The sequence below is a fragment of the Phyllopteryx taeniolatus genome, chromosome 5 (genome assembly GCF_024500385.1).
Source record: "Phyllopteryx taeniolatus isolate TA_2022b chromosome 5, UOR_Ptae_1.2, whole genome shotgun sequence".
Lineage (NCBI taxonomy): Eukaryota > Metazoa > Chordata > Actinopteri > Syngnathiformes > Syngnathidae > Phyllopteryx > Phyllopteryx taeniolatus.
The window spans coordinates 630,497-645,556 of record NC_084506.1 but is presented as its reverse complement, the minus strand read 5'-3'; the positions used below and the strand labels follow the sequence as shown (position 1 = coordinate 645,556).

The window sequence follows — 15,060 nt, the reverse complement described above, 5'->3', positions numbered from 1 at the left end:
ATACTACTGTCTCTGTAAATCAAGATTTCATAATATAAATATATATATATGAACTGTAACGGTTTCATTTCATTAGGTGATGATCAATACTTTTCGGACAGTAACAATATGTGAAGTTCTAATCTATAATATTTAAACCTATAAATACATGAAAGTAATGAGACGAAGGTAATGTGTAAAAAATTTATAATAAACTCAGATCATTTTACACTTGAGACTAGGTGAGTCCCAGGATGCACACATCTGGAAACAATGAGTCAAAGCCCTGGAACAATTAGTCCCTGCAATTTATCATCACAGAATACAGATACAGTAATCATCCGTCATCAATAATCATCAATATCACAGTTCTTGCGTCGCGGTCCTTCTATATTACAGACTTTTAAGACAGTAATAGTTCTACTGTTTGTACAATATTTTTGCGTTGTCCATTGCCCTTGCTCTCTCCCAATATATTATGTTTAGGTCTGCCACAATAGCAAATTTTTTAGAACAATATATTTTCCCAAAAACTGTTGTTTTTTTATGCTACTGATATAATGAAATTAAAGCATAATAAAGAAGTGTACACCTTACAAATTCTGCTCTGATAATCAAACATATGAGCACAACTGTGTAATGTTCTCTCATTTACTAAATAAAAGTAGGGCTGCTTTTTACAATAAGAGCAAGTACATAAAAAGAGAAAGTTGTATGTCTTCAAATAAAGTGCTTATCTTCCGAAAATTTTTAAAAAGTAAGAATTTCCCCTTTTCAAGATGCCAAATCTTGACACAACAGTCAAGTCTAAAAATTTTTGCATATTTTAATTTAACAACTTTTAACAAATGAACTGTTTTAAAGGGTTTTGTTTGTTCAAAACCTTTGTTTCATAATGGCGTTTCACATACATATGCAATTTTAACTAGGGAAACTTCCCACTGAGAAGTACAAACAAAAATAACTCTGCCCGTTCCATTTTAAGCTCCCTTTATTCCAAATTTTCTCTTCCTTTGTTGGTAATTTTCTGATCTTTTTCCGTCTTTAACTGAAAATATACTCTCTCTCTCTCGCTCTCTCTCTCTCTCTCTCTCTCTCTCTCTCTCCCTCATCCCCCTCCCTAGTCTCTGTCTGGTCTGTGTGCAGTCAGTGATTTCAGTGATTACCACCTGTGATGCAGATTTGATTGGCTGAAAGGGTGGTGGAACTCCCATGTGATTGGTTGGTACAGCTCATCACTACCGTAAAGCCTGAAATATGTTGTGCCGCCTAAAATAGAAGTGCCCCGTATGTCTTGAATCATAATCTTTCTTTTTTGTTTATGCTGTGGGGACGTTTGGGACTGCTTCTGGGTCCGGACGTGGACCGCAAGTTAGTGTTTTAAACGATGTCGCCACAAAGGACCGAGCCAGAGCGAGCTGTTTAGCTCCTTAGCACACTAGCTAGTTAGCACACAGGCTAGCAACTGTAATAAATAGTTAACTTTCCCTAAAATGTCACAGTTGTTTGCATCTACAGAGCCAAAGCCGTTCCGCCAGCGGCTCGCTGCGTCGTGTGCGCCGCACCGGGTGTTAGGACAAAAATGAAAATGTTTTTGAGTCTGGCAAAAAAGTCTCATGTCCAATTTATTTATGGAACGATAACCCACACTACTATTATTCGGATTGGCTAGCATTAAGACTCTTTTAGAGGATAATGATTCGCTGAATGAACCACTTGAGCAACACAAACACACAAGGCCGAAATAACTTATTGTATTTGAGGATCAGTTTTGCTAATTATTTCATCATTTGAAGAGCAACTTTCTAATTTTGAGGAGCAATTTTTTTAAGCTTAATCACACAGGGACCAGAAGCAAGGATATTATGAAACACTAAAAATATGACAATATAATGGGGGAGTGAATGTAGGGCTGCAGCTAACAAATAATTGTATTTTTAGTACTCGAGTAGTAAACTCACGTTGACCTCACTGATTTACGCTATGTTAACTCCACCCTGTCTCTCGGGTCCCACGACGCGGCATCATACTAGGCAGAGAGAAAGGTCCATGTTACAACAAATGGGTGCTCATCTTGCATTTCACTATGAGATGCTACAACACTTTCACCATTTGTCTTTTTTCCGTGTGTCTTCTCAGTTCAGCGTTGCGTTTTGTAACCGTTGTGTTCCCGCTCCTCAACCTTCTGGATCCACGCATCAGTGACGTAAGTGCGTTGTGGGACATAGGCCACTGCCTGCTCCCTCTTCGTGACGGTCTCTGCGGTAAACCTGATTTGCAGTTTTGCTTTTCAATGTCTTTTTAGTGTTTTGATCACAAAATGCAAGTTTTGATCCACAAACTGTGATGCGAGACTGCTTAATTCGAGCCTTGCAATATACATCAATGCATCATCATAATTGTCTACGATATGATGACCCGCAACACTGCGTAACAGATATAATTTGAGAATTGCGATGTATCGCTTTAAAGCTCATTACAAATCAGTAAAACCTATGTAAGTGACAGAGACGCCTTAATACATACTAATGTGGCAAAAATATTAGTTATTATTGGTTTATCCTCTGTCTAAATCTCGAGTCATTGCCGTGTTGTCAAAAAAAAAAAACCTCTAATCTCTTGCAGATACGATGGTAGTACACTGGCCATAATATACAACTACGATGATTAGGAGAAAGGTTGATATATTGTGTGTCCAGGAGAACAGGTGGAAAGGCAGTAAGGATAAAACTTTAGGGGCAGCGTTTAAATTATTTTACCATGGCGTAGATGTAAAGAGAAATGGAGTCGGGGTTATTTTAAAAGAAGAGTTGGCTAAGAATGTCTTGGAGGTGAAAAGAGTATCAGATCGAGTGATGAGGCTGAAACTTGAACTTGAGAGTGTTATGTGCAGACGATGTAATCTGAAGGAGGTTACTGACTGTAAGGTAGTGGTAGGGGAGAGTGTGGTTAGACAGCATAGGATGGTGGTGTGTAAGATGACTGGTGGTGGGGAGGAAGATTAGGAAGACAAAGGCAGAGCAGAGAACCATGGAGTGGAAGCTGAGACAGGACGGGTGTTGTGCAGCTTTTCGTGAAGAGGTGAGACAGGTTCTCGTTGGACAGGAGGAGCTTCCAGAAGACTGGACCACTACAGCCAAGGTGATCAGAGAGGCAGGCAGGAGAGTACTTGGTGTATCTTCTGGCAGGAAAGGAGAGAAGGAGACTTGGTGGTAGAACCTCACAGTACAGGAAATCATTCAAGGAAAAAGGTTAGCTAAGAAGAAGTGGGACACTGAGAGGACCGAGGAGAGGCAAAAGGAATACATTGAGATGCGACATAGGGCAAAGGTAGAGGTGGCAAAGGCCAAACAAGAGGCATATAATGACATGTATGCCAGGTTGGACACTAAAGAAGGAGAAAAGGATCTATACAGGTTGGCCAGACAGAGGGATAGAGATGGGAAGGATGTGCAGCAGGTTAGGGTGATTAAGGATAGAGATGGAAATATGTTGACTGGTGCCAGTAGCGTGCTAGATAGATGGAAGTAATACTTTGAGGAGTGATGAATGAGGAAAATGAGAGAGAAGGGAGAGTAGAAGAGGCAAGTGTGGTGGACCAGGATGTGGCAATGATTAGTAAGGGGGAAGCTAGAAAGGCATTAAAGAGGATGAAAAATGGAAAGGCAGTTGGTCCTGATGACATTCCTGTGGAGGTATGGAAGCATCTAGGAGAGGTGGCTGTGGAGTTTTTGACCAGCTTGTTCAATAGAATTCTAGCGGGTGAGAAGATGCCTGAGGAATGGAGGAAGAGTGTGCTGGTGCCCATTTTTAAGAACAAGGGTGATGTGCAGAGCTGTGGGAACTACAGAGGAATAAAGTTGATGAGCCACACGATGAAGTTATGGGAAAGAGTAGTGGAGGCTAGAGTCAGGACAGAAGTGAGTATTTGCGAGCAACAGTATGGTTTCATGCCAAGAAAGAGTACCACATATGCATTATTTGCCTTGAGGATGTTGATAGAAAAGTACAGAGAAGGAGCTACATTGTGTCTTTGTAGATCTAAAGAAAGCCTATGACAGAGTACCCAGAGTGGAACGTGGTACTGCATGCGGAAGTCTGGAGTGGCAGAGAAGTATGTTAGAATATACAGGACATGTACGAGGACAGCAGAACAGTGGTGAGGTGTGCTGTAGGTGTGACAGATGAATTTAAGGTGGAGGTGGGACTGCATCAGAGATCAGCCCTGAGCCCCTTCCTATTTGCAGTGGTGATGGATAGGCTGACAGATGAGGTTAGACTGGAATCCCCGTGGACCATGATGTTTGCAGATGACATTGTGATCTGCAATGAAAGTCGGGAGCAGGTGGAGGAACAGTTAGAAAGATGGAGGCATGCACTGGAAAGCAGAGGAATGAAGATTAGCCGAAGTAAGACAGAATATATGTGCATGAATGAGAGGGGTGGTGGGGGAAGAGTGAGGCTACAGGGAGAAGAGATAGCAAGGGTGGAGGACTTTAAATACTTGGGGTCAACAGTCCAGAGCAATGGTGAGTGTGCAGGAAGTGAAGAAACGGGTCCAAGCAGGTTGGAACGGGTGGACGAAGGTGTCAGGTGTGTTATGTGACAGAAGAGTCTCTTCTAGGACGAAGGGCAAAGTTTATAATACAGTGGTGAGGCCAGCCATGACGTACGCATTAGAGATAGTGGCACTGAAGAGACAACAGGAAGCAGAGCTGGAGGTGGCGGAAATGAAGATGTTGAGGTTCGCTCTCGGAGTGACCAGGTTGGATAAAATTAGAAATTAGCTCATCAGAGGGACAGCCAAGGTTCGATGTTTTGGAAACAAAGTTAGAGAGAGCAGACTTTGATGGTTTGGACACGCCCAGAGGCGAGCGAGTGAGTATATTAGTAGAAGGGTGATGAGGATGGAGCTGCCAGGCAAGAGAGCCCGAGGAAGACCAAAGAGAAGGTTGATGGATGTTGTGAGGGAAGACATGAGGGCAGTTGCTGTTCGAGAGGAAGATGCAGGAGATAGGCTTAGATGGAAAAGGATGATGCGCTGTGGCGACCCCTAAAGGGACAAGACGAAAGGAAAAGTAGAAGTGTGCACGACTACAACGTCGTAGCGTATTCAGGGTTAAGCCATGTGAGATTTGTCTCGGCTTGACAATTAACTATTTTCTATTTTCTATTTCAGCTGTGTATACCAATAGTATTGTAATCTTCGGCGAATGACCAATGAGCAGCCAGCCGCGGGATGTCATTAAAAGTACTGCCATGTGATTTGCGATTCGCCAGCGTTGTCACTTACTTCGGCAAATGACCAATGAGCAGCCAGTGTCAGGCAACGCCGTGCAGGGGGGGAGGGACTTAAGTGAACAATGTACTGGAGAACGGAAGAACTGAAGAGTGATTCGTTCAGGGGGGGCTTAAGTGAACTGAATCTACTGGTGTACTGAGGAACTGAAGAACTGAAGAGTGACTCATTCGTTGAACTTATCGTTCGCGATCCAGTAGACACGAGTGATTCGTTCATTGAACTTCTTCGTTTGTGATCCGCTAAGGAGCGATGTACAAGTACGATGAGTGATTCATTTGCGCAATGAACAATGTACTACGCAGGGAATGTATTCATGAGTGATTTTAACCGTAAGTCCTGATGTCCTTGCGAGGATAGCTTTCACTCGCAGCAGATTCTTCAAGCTAACGACTAATGTTGAGTCAATGCCTCTTTATACTCCCGCGCCCGCATTGGGCCGCACGGCCCCTATGCGGCACTTGACGCGCACATGGCAAAAATTGTTGCTGCGCATAGAATGGCGCGGAGATCATCTCTCGTGATTGGTCCGTTTTAGTCACATGCTGTGATGACGTACTCAACGTTCTCCTTGGTTCCACATACCACCTACGCCGGCTTGTTGATCGATTTTGCAGCATAATTAAACGTATAATCTTGCTTGAGGTATGGTCACGTACTTTTAATACGATACGGCTTGCAAGCAGGCAACAAAACGTTATGTACCCTAGCAAGCTACTGCTAGCACTAACAGTTGTGCGTTCTGTCGAATCAGGCTCTAAGGTTTCGGTGTGGGTGAAGTAATTTAATTACAATAAAGTAATTTAATTACAGTAAGTTAGCACCCATTATTTCTGTCATGTAATGTTGGTTTGACCTGACTGATTAGAATACAGGATCTGACTAGAGCAGTGATTTCTAACCTTTATGGAGCCAAGGAACATATTTTACAATTGAAAAATCTCACGGCATACCAACAAACAAAAATGTCACAAAAAGTGGATACATTAATTACTGTATTTACTTCCTGCCATCTAATAGAAGAGTGTTCATTTGTTCTGTCTGTCACTATGCCTCACTGGCATGAATAGATGAACAAAGATATATTATTTATTGTGAATATATTTTTTGGAGCAATTAAGTACACAAGTATATACAGTAAATGAACACGTCATTTAAATAGACACATTGCTCCATCTTGTGATCAGATCGGTTACTGGTTATCGTTTTTTTCAACTCGCTGATCGGCCCCAAAAATCCTGATCGTGTAAAGCCTAGACATCTAGGTCCATTTGATCTAGCAGGCACTGTTCCATGGTCGCCATTGTTGTTGGTTTGTTCCAGAAAGTAAAGTAAAAACGGCTACCAGAAAAACCAGAAAATGCAGAGGAAATGGCACCCTGTGGTGTCCTAGCCAATACCAGCTGTAGAGACACCCTCTACTTGGAGAAGAACTGCACCACATTTTCAAAACAGCGCGCATGGGTTGTGCTCGAGTGTAAAGGCAAACTGCACGCGGAATAGCCGCAGTGACGTCAACGCGGTCATCGCCCAGAAGCCTTCAGTCAAGCACATGTAAAAAAGTAAACATATTTAAAATAAATGTAAATTAATAATAAATGTATATACGTACACATACATATTCCCTCTGTGTCTCTAATGTGATTGTTAAAGCTTTTTATTTAATAAGAATAACAATAATAATAATAATAATACATTAAACTTATAAAGCGCTTCTCAAGACACTCAAAGACGCTTTCCACTAATCAGATGACAATAACAGTAAGGTGAGTGAGCAGAAAGCCCGGGTGGCGGGTGCTGGTGTTCGCGACGCTGTCCACCACGGTGGAATGCAGAAAAGTCACGCTGGCCAGCGAGAGCCTCGGGGGACATAAGGGGACGCGGAAGGATGTTCGGTAGCTGAGCGCGCTGCACGCTTGTTCACGAGTCACAACCGAAGCCGGATGTTCGAGAGCTTGCTGAGAGAGAGAGAGAGACAGGTAGATGATGATTTAGCTTAGGTTTTTTTTTTTTTTTTTTTTAAATCTCCCCATCTTTCCAAGTTTAAAATGTGACAACAACAACACATTGTCCTTTGGTGAACGTGTTGAGTGAACATGAACATCAGGGATGGATTATTAACTGAATGAGGAAGCACTTGAATGATTTTGTGAAAAAGATTTGTTCAAGATTCGTTCACGAATCATTCAAACAAATCTCTTTAAAGAACTGATTCGAATGGGCGGCACAGTGGACGACTGGTTAGAGCGTCAGCCTCACAGTTCTGAGGACCGGGGTTCAATCCCCGGCCCCGCCTGTGGGGAGTTTGCATGTTCTCCCCGTGCCTGCGTGGGTTTTCTCCGGGCACTCCGGTTTCCTCCCACATCCCAAAAACATGCATTAATTGGAGACTCTAAATTGCCCGTAGGTGTGACTGTGAGTGCGAATGGTTGTTTGTTTGTATGTGCCCTGCGATTGGCTGGCAACCAGTTCAGGGTGTACCCCGCCTCGTGCCAGATGATAGCTACTGAGGAGAAGCGGCTCAAAAAATGGATGGATGGATGATTTGAATGATTCAGTACACTCAAAAGAACTGCCGTGCCCATCACTATCTCAGACTGACTTTTCCTTACACTTATGTGACACTACTCACCCCTGCCCGCCCACTTAAAGGGGTACACACATAATAACAGATACAGTATCGAACTGTCAAAATGGGAGGGCTGGCAGTGTACAAGTTAAATAAGCGAATCCACGACGCAGAGAAAATTCTTTTTTCTTTTTGTTGTATTCGAAGTACTCAAACTTGCCCGAACTGCAAGTATGAAAACCGTTGAACATCATTGTAGAGAACTGCAATTGGAGTGAATTTCATCATATTGCATTGGGAGTCCTTTATATGGGTGTTTATTTGATTACGGGCCTTTTTGTGTCCTTGATGTAAAATTTAAAGAAAAAATATATTTAAATAGATTTTTTTAATAACCAGCAGTGGGCGTGCCTAATTATAAGTGTTGTCTAAAATTTCATGTTAATATTAGTATATTTTGACAAACTTTTTGCGCAGTTTTATGGTGGTATTTTACAGTTTTTACCCTGTCCCTAGCACAGGGTTTGAATATATAAAGCTCTATCTTTCTACTATACAAATGCTAAAATGGTGTAACTTTTACCATAAATTCCTTAAAATATAATATAATTAATATACAAAACATTTCAAATTCTGTCTTTTATTTTTACTAAAATTTGTCTGTATGTCTATATATTCAAAATCTGATTCTGTGTCATTTTGTCTTGTCACTCGAGCACATGCTCGGGCAGAGAGAAGTCAGACAGTTTGATAACTGGAAGAGTAAGTTTTTTCCTCATTTGTACCCTTAAATCACATAATATTTTTATTGCATGTCATTACCAAACGACTTGTAGTGTTAATATGTTTAAAGATTTTCCTGTAAAATTTGATAATCATATAAAATGTTGCACAGAACTAGCTAGCTAAAAGAAAAAATTAAGATAACTCTACCAGCATAGCACAGTTAGTTAAAAACTTTGAAATGTCATTACCATCACGTCATTACCATCACAATATTAATAAATTTTTCATCAATATGCCCTTGATGTGGTAATGACATTTCTCTAGGGTATCTGACAAAAAGACCAAATTAAAAAAAATTATATTAAATCAATATATATGGACATGAACAGATTCTGAGTCACAGAAAGATGACAATTAATGTAAGATAGGTATATATAGTTTTTGTGACATTTTATTTTTGAGAAAAATGAAAATCAAGTGCCCGAAATCAAATAAACACCCATATAGGTTTATGTATTGTGCATATATTGTATTGTTGGCAGTGTATCAAGATATGTATTGCACTTTCAATGATGGACAAAGAAATACCTAATGCACACAGACGATAACTGTGTGACGGAATGTCAAGGTTAAAATTGAAACTAGGACTACAGAGTGGTGATGAACCTCAGTCCTTGCTGATACAAAGAGCAGCATCATGATGAAACAAAGAATTTTGTCGAAGAGGAGAATACTTGAGCTGCTGTGCAGGGACTGTCACTGTCTGTCTTAGAGAGCCACGAGGAGAGGCAGAACAAAGTGATGAAGCTGATGAAGGCACCCAAGATACTGCTTTATTAACTCTCCATCCACATCAAACCTGCAGCAGGCAGCTCAGTGATTAAACACTGAGACAACACACATCAAACCTGTATGCTCAACAAGCCTGATTAAACAGACGCAAGCCTCGCCGCTCTTACGCTAATAACCCAACGCGCAAGGGAAAAAAAAGAGTGTACGGTTATACTTGTATCAGACAATCATAGACTTCGAAAGAAAAACATTAGGAAAGTACTGTATATTTAAAGAAAGACAGGAGCGCATGGAAGCATGGCAAACGTGACAGTGAACTATGCACTGGAGAGGAGCCACTTATTGATCAGTGTAAAGAGAATGACCTGAGAAGTTGTTCAATCAACTTTCACTTGTAACAGCTCCCTCAGGCAATGCAGTGCCTCCCACCAACCAATTCAAACCAAATCATCAGAGACCCCCTTGAAATACTCTCTATCTTATTACAGGGGTGCCTTGACTAATGTGTTTAATTTGTTCCGTGACCACACTCGTAACTCAAATCCTTCATATCTCAAATCAACTTTAACTATTGAAATGAATATAAATGCCATTAATCCGTTCCAGCGCCTGAAAAAAATAACCACCATTTTTTTTTAACGTTGGAAAAAAAAGCCTCACAATAAATGAAATGTGCGAAACTAATTATTTATCATATTATACACATTTATACGTTTCATATATGCAATTCAATGCCAATATGTGATTCTTTAGACAGATGCAGGCATCATAATTGTCCATTTGAGTTCATCAGCCACACACTCTACACAGGCACAAAGCCTGTTAAAGACTGCTTGAGTGACGTGAACAACAGCCGATATGGACATGGTGTTAACACGCGATTTTGGCCCCGTTCCTCACACTGACGGTCTTGGCAATGTAGTCAGCAAAAAATTTTGGGATCCCAGAATTAATTGCAGTGATGTTTTTCAATACAGTACTGTAATTGTAGTAAATCAAGCTAAATGTTGCTCTTTGCTTGCATTTGTTCCTGTTAATATTGTTGAGTGTGTGCATAAGCTATTCGTCAGGCTAAGATTAGTATTTGTGAATGTATTTCATAAATAGTACTGACTGCGGCTTCTGTTTTAAACCAGTGGACCCCAACCGTTTTCCTGCCACAGACCAGTTCATGGAGGTATATATTGTAAATCTCACAGACCGGCAACCATCCACCGATGGGGGGCAATGACGAAGTGTCCTCGGTGGAGGTGTTATGTTTAGGTGGAGCGGTGACTTCTTCCTGACTCAACATTGCCTGGTGGAGAAGAAGTAGAAGGATTCTCTTTTTAGCCGCCTCCAACCGGCAGAGTTATTGTGCATTCACTTCAGCACTGCGCGCGCCGCTCTCCGTTTTAGCAAGGTGTCATCATCACATCACATTAAGAAGGTCAGCAGGACATTTAGTACCGTAATACATGGAATAAGGGTGCACTCATATATCAATAATTAACAGAGGGGTGCAAATAAATCAAAAAATAAATAAATATCTGTACAGCCTGGTAGCACATGGCCTGTGGCCTTGTACCCAGTGGTTGGGGACCAGTGGCTTTCCAGTCATGTTCTTTGTATACTCAAGCAATTTGGTTTGTTACCAAATCTATGAATTGACATTACTCAGTAAGGTTTCATTTTCTGTTAAAATTTTCAGTTAACCTCATGTGAGTCATTGCTGCCACATTAAAATCATATGACCAGGGGGGCACATAGCAATTTTGGTCTGGTTCTCAAATGAGCACCAGCGGTTGCTGCTTGGTGCTCTTTTTTTTTAAATTTTTTTATTTTTTTATGACAACCGACCTCATTGGATGAACTTCCCGGTATGTACGTTTGTCGACATACATTCTATCAGTTACTTTCTTATTTTCTGTACAAATAGAGGAATAAAATGTTTTACAGTTTTTTTCCCTTATTAGGTGTTTTTGCATACACTATGCATTTTATTTGTCTTACAGCCGGTTCAAAGCTGGTAAACAGCCTGTACGTACATACCTATAGCAATAGACATTCATTTAAACACATTTTATATTTCATACCATTCTGAAAATACCTGTAATTATAGATATAGACTTTTTTTCAACGGCGGCAGAACAACTTTTGGAGTGGGGGACACAGTACTTCAGAGGCAGATTTTACCGCCTGAAAATCAATTGTCGACCGGGGGTGGGGGTGTTGATCAAAATTTTCCATTGCTGAGAAAGAAAATTGTGGCCGGGAAAAGGGACGCATCACACACATAGGGGGACATAGGGTAAAAAGTGGGGGGTCATGTGCCCCAGTCCCGCCCAAGTTTTTGCACCATGGTCCGGTTTCACATAAAGACATATTTTGACCGGACCATTGTAGGTGCTGTGCAGCAAGGCCGAGACGCCCCACGCAGCCCGCCGCCTCGTTGGCAGCCGATGCGTGCACTCAGCCACAGCTGCTGCCTGCAAGTGCCGCCGTTTGTGCGGAGCTTTCCTGTGTGCTGAGCTCAATTAGCTAAGAAAGAAACAAAATCTGTTCATGAAGTGATTCCATTCAGTATCCATTCACTCAAAAAAAGTTTTTTTTGTTTTGAGTTGTTCGTGAACGACAACACTACTCGAGCCCCGTCTACCGCGGTGCTCCCCCAAAAAAGAAACAAAAATGCTTGGCGCTACACCAATGCACACTGATACAATCGAATATGGTATGCTTTTAACATTTTCAGTGCATACTACTTATGTGCACCCCTGCATTTAGCCATGGAAGCTAACTGTATCGGAGATGTGCAGGTCAGTAACTGCACTACACTGACCAAGTGTAATTACTGTAAGTCCAGTCACACTCAACATGCATGTGTATGTAGCTCTCTCACTCTCTCTCTCTCTCGCTCTCTCTCCCCCCCCCCTCTCTCCTCCTCCCTCCCTCCCTCCCTCTCTGGCAGCATGAGGACTCAGGAGGGCTTACCTAACCAGCGAGGGCTCAATGGATGGCACGCACTTTCCGGGGTTTCTGAATAGCGCAATCACTGGCACTTTCACTTTCTCGGGAGCCATACTGAGGGGTATCAGTATATCGCGTGGCTGTCAGGAAGCATAGTTTGTGAACCCCAGCAATATACTGTATGTTTGGGAAAAGAGTTTTTAAACCAATGTGTTAGTGAACTGAGGTTCCACGAAGGGCTTACACTTTAATTGCTTCATTTGCACCATTGATCGCTAGTCAAGGCAAAAAAAACAAAAAACAGATCCAAACTACAGCTTTAATCTCGAAAAAATACTCTTAAATTGGTGCACTTGAAAGATGAGGTAGCAGTGTATTTCGTTTCAATAATCTGTTTCTCAACCACCCTTACACGATAACTGATGATGGCAAACTCCTCAAATCCTCACAGCTTAATGAGTGCTCCGTGCCTCACCTCTGGCTTGATCGTAATGCACCTCAAGTATTAAGTCAGTAGGATCCATGATGATAGTGATGTTGAGCCCCTTCCACGATAATAAATTACAATCCATGGGTTGATCAGATCACAATTTTTTATGAGTTCATAATAATTGTGTTGAAATAATAAAAGACAGCTGCATTTTTGTAGAGCTATGAAACCAAGATGTTCTGCATGTGGCTTTTTTTATGAGAGCAAATACCTACACAAGAACATGGCAGTCCTAAATACCTTGAGTTTAAAGGAATTCAAGGCCTCTTTACCTCAACTGCATATGCATACATGTCTAAATGAAGAACATTCTCTCAGTCTCTATCCTTCATTCTTCTTTCTGACCTGCCGTCTTCCTCATTTCTCTCTTTATCTTTCTCATCTCCTCTTTTACTTTATTCCTCTTTGTGCCCCTTTTAATATCTCTTCTGCTCTCTCCCCATCTCTTATAGCACCACCTTCCTGTTCTCTCTCTCTCTCTTTCCTTCACTTCCATCTCTTCTTCCTGTTATTTTTCAGCAAAAAAAGCATAGTGACTGGGAGCGTCACTCTGTGTGGATAGCTGGGAGCCGTTGGCGGTTATCGGCTCCTGCAGACTCTCTGCCGGTCTGATCTGTCTCCTCTTCATTAAGCAAATACGCCGACGTGGAAATGAAAACATAATAGCTATTTGATTTCCAGCGAGATATTTTGCATATTGGTTCGGAGCTGATAGCGGAATTTCATCAAGTCGTTCCCCCCAACCTCCCCCCTCTCTGTGTCTCTCTCCCCCACTCCCACCATCACCACTGCCACTGCCTTTCCTTACCTCCCCCCATCACCACCCTCTTCCCCCTTCCCTCCTCCACACACTTTAAAAACTGAATTACTGAGATGGGCCGACTTTCAGAGAAATTTCTTTGCATTGCTGGGAAGAGGGGAACAAAAAAGAAATCTGGTTCCCCAGGAAGACTACTTAAACGATTAAATACACCCCATTCTCATCTTTTTTTCTGCTTCTCCCTCTTTTGATAACAAGGAAGAAAATTTAAAGAATTCACAATGCTTTAGGTTGACTGCAGCAATCAGAGATAGGAGGGAGAAAATTAACTCCTTAATGAGCAGAGCTGTCTCCCTGATAAAGCTCTTGGTGAAACAGCGAAGAGGAACACTCGCTGAACCATCAGAGGGAGACAGTAAGGGGGAGATGGAAAGTAATAGAGCTGGCCAGTGGATGCACTGTAATCGAAACAGAATGAGTGAGACTTGACACCATGCAGAGGTACAATTACTTTTGCCTCCTTCTCCTCTAAAGAGATATTTGCTACTGGAGGTAAGAGGGGTACAGATAGGTAGTGAGATAATAGCGGTACTGGCCTTATAGCATCACAGATACCCTTTGTGCATTGCCTCAGCACCAGGCATGATGAATGGTCCAGTGGTGGAGTATATCCTTCATGCCCTACTGAGAGAAAAACTCGGCCTGGAGAAGAGGATCAGCAGCTTCTTCGCCACAGGCCTACAATATCTGATTGTCCAATGCCTCTCGCGAGGACTATTCACTACCCCTGAACCCACAGGAATAAATCTCCCTGCTGCTCGTTCCATGTTGGAAAACTATGTTACTTCAAGCCTGATATCAGTCTTGCCATTTTAGAGCTCCACTTGTCTGATATTCAACACTTACACAGATCTGGAAGATAAACTGCACGACGCTGTGGAAAAAAAATCGTAATTGATGAAAATTATCGTCTTGTCTGTTTTTTCCCTCCAATTATCAACACAAAGACTCATTGCATTCTTTTTAACTTCAATACACAACTTCACTTTTCAGAATAAGATTAAGAGTACTTGACTAGTGCCCAGAAAAAAAATGGGAAAGTTGCATTAGTAAGGACATTTGGCATAAAATGTATCCTGTATCACATACAGTAAATCATGTATAAGATGCAAAACCAGGATATAAATTATATAAAACCTATTTTTGGTTGCAACCCAAATATTTGTACCGACTAATTCAGGGGTTCACAACCACCGGGGCATGGGGCATCTAGCCTTGGGCGAGGCCAAGCTTATTATGCATTGTAGAAGCCCATAACGTAATAATAGCTCATAGCGTAATAAATGTGCCCTTTTTAAAATGCAATAGGCCCATAACTTAATAAATGGCCAATAACGTAATAAAAGTCCCGAACCTATAACGTCATAACTTTTGGCCAATAACGTAATAACTTATTACGTAGTAACTTATTATGTAATAACTTATTATGTTATTGACTG

At 41.5% G+C, this 15,060-nt stretch overlaps 1 protein-coding gene across 9 annotated transcripts in view; it reads right to left on the bottom strand.

Moving 5' to 3' along the window:
- zfpm1 (zinc finger protein, FOG family member 1) overlaps positions 1-15,060 on the bottom strand; it is a 167,797-nt gene that overhangs the window by 87,855 nt on the left and 64,882 nt on the right. The window contains exons 1-2 of one of the 9 annotated variants that reach the window (XM_061772673.1): positions 2,089-3,086; positions 1,941-2,008 (exon numbers count right to left, since the gene is read on the bottom strand). The exons of 7 other annotated variants lie outside the window; for them this stretch is intronic. The gene's annotated coding sequence lies outside the window, so the exon portion shown is untranslated. Of the gene's footprint in view, positions 1-1,940; positions 3,087-15,060 lie in introns of those variants that run through there. One more of the 9 variants, XM_061772672.1, reaches the window with a different exon arrangement.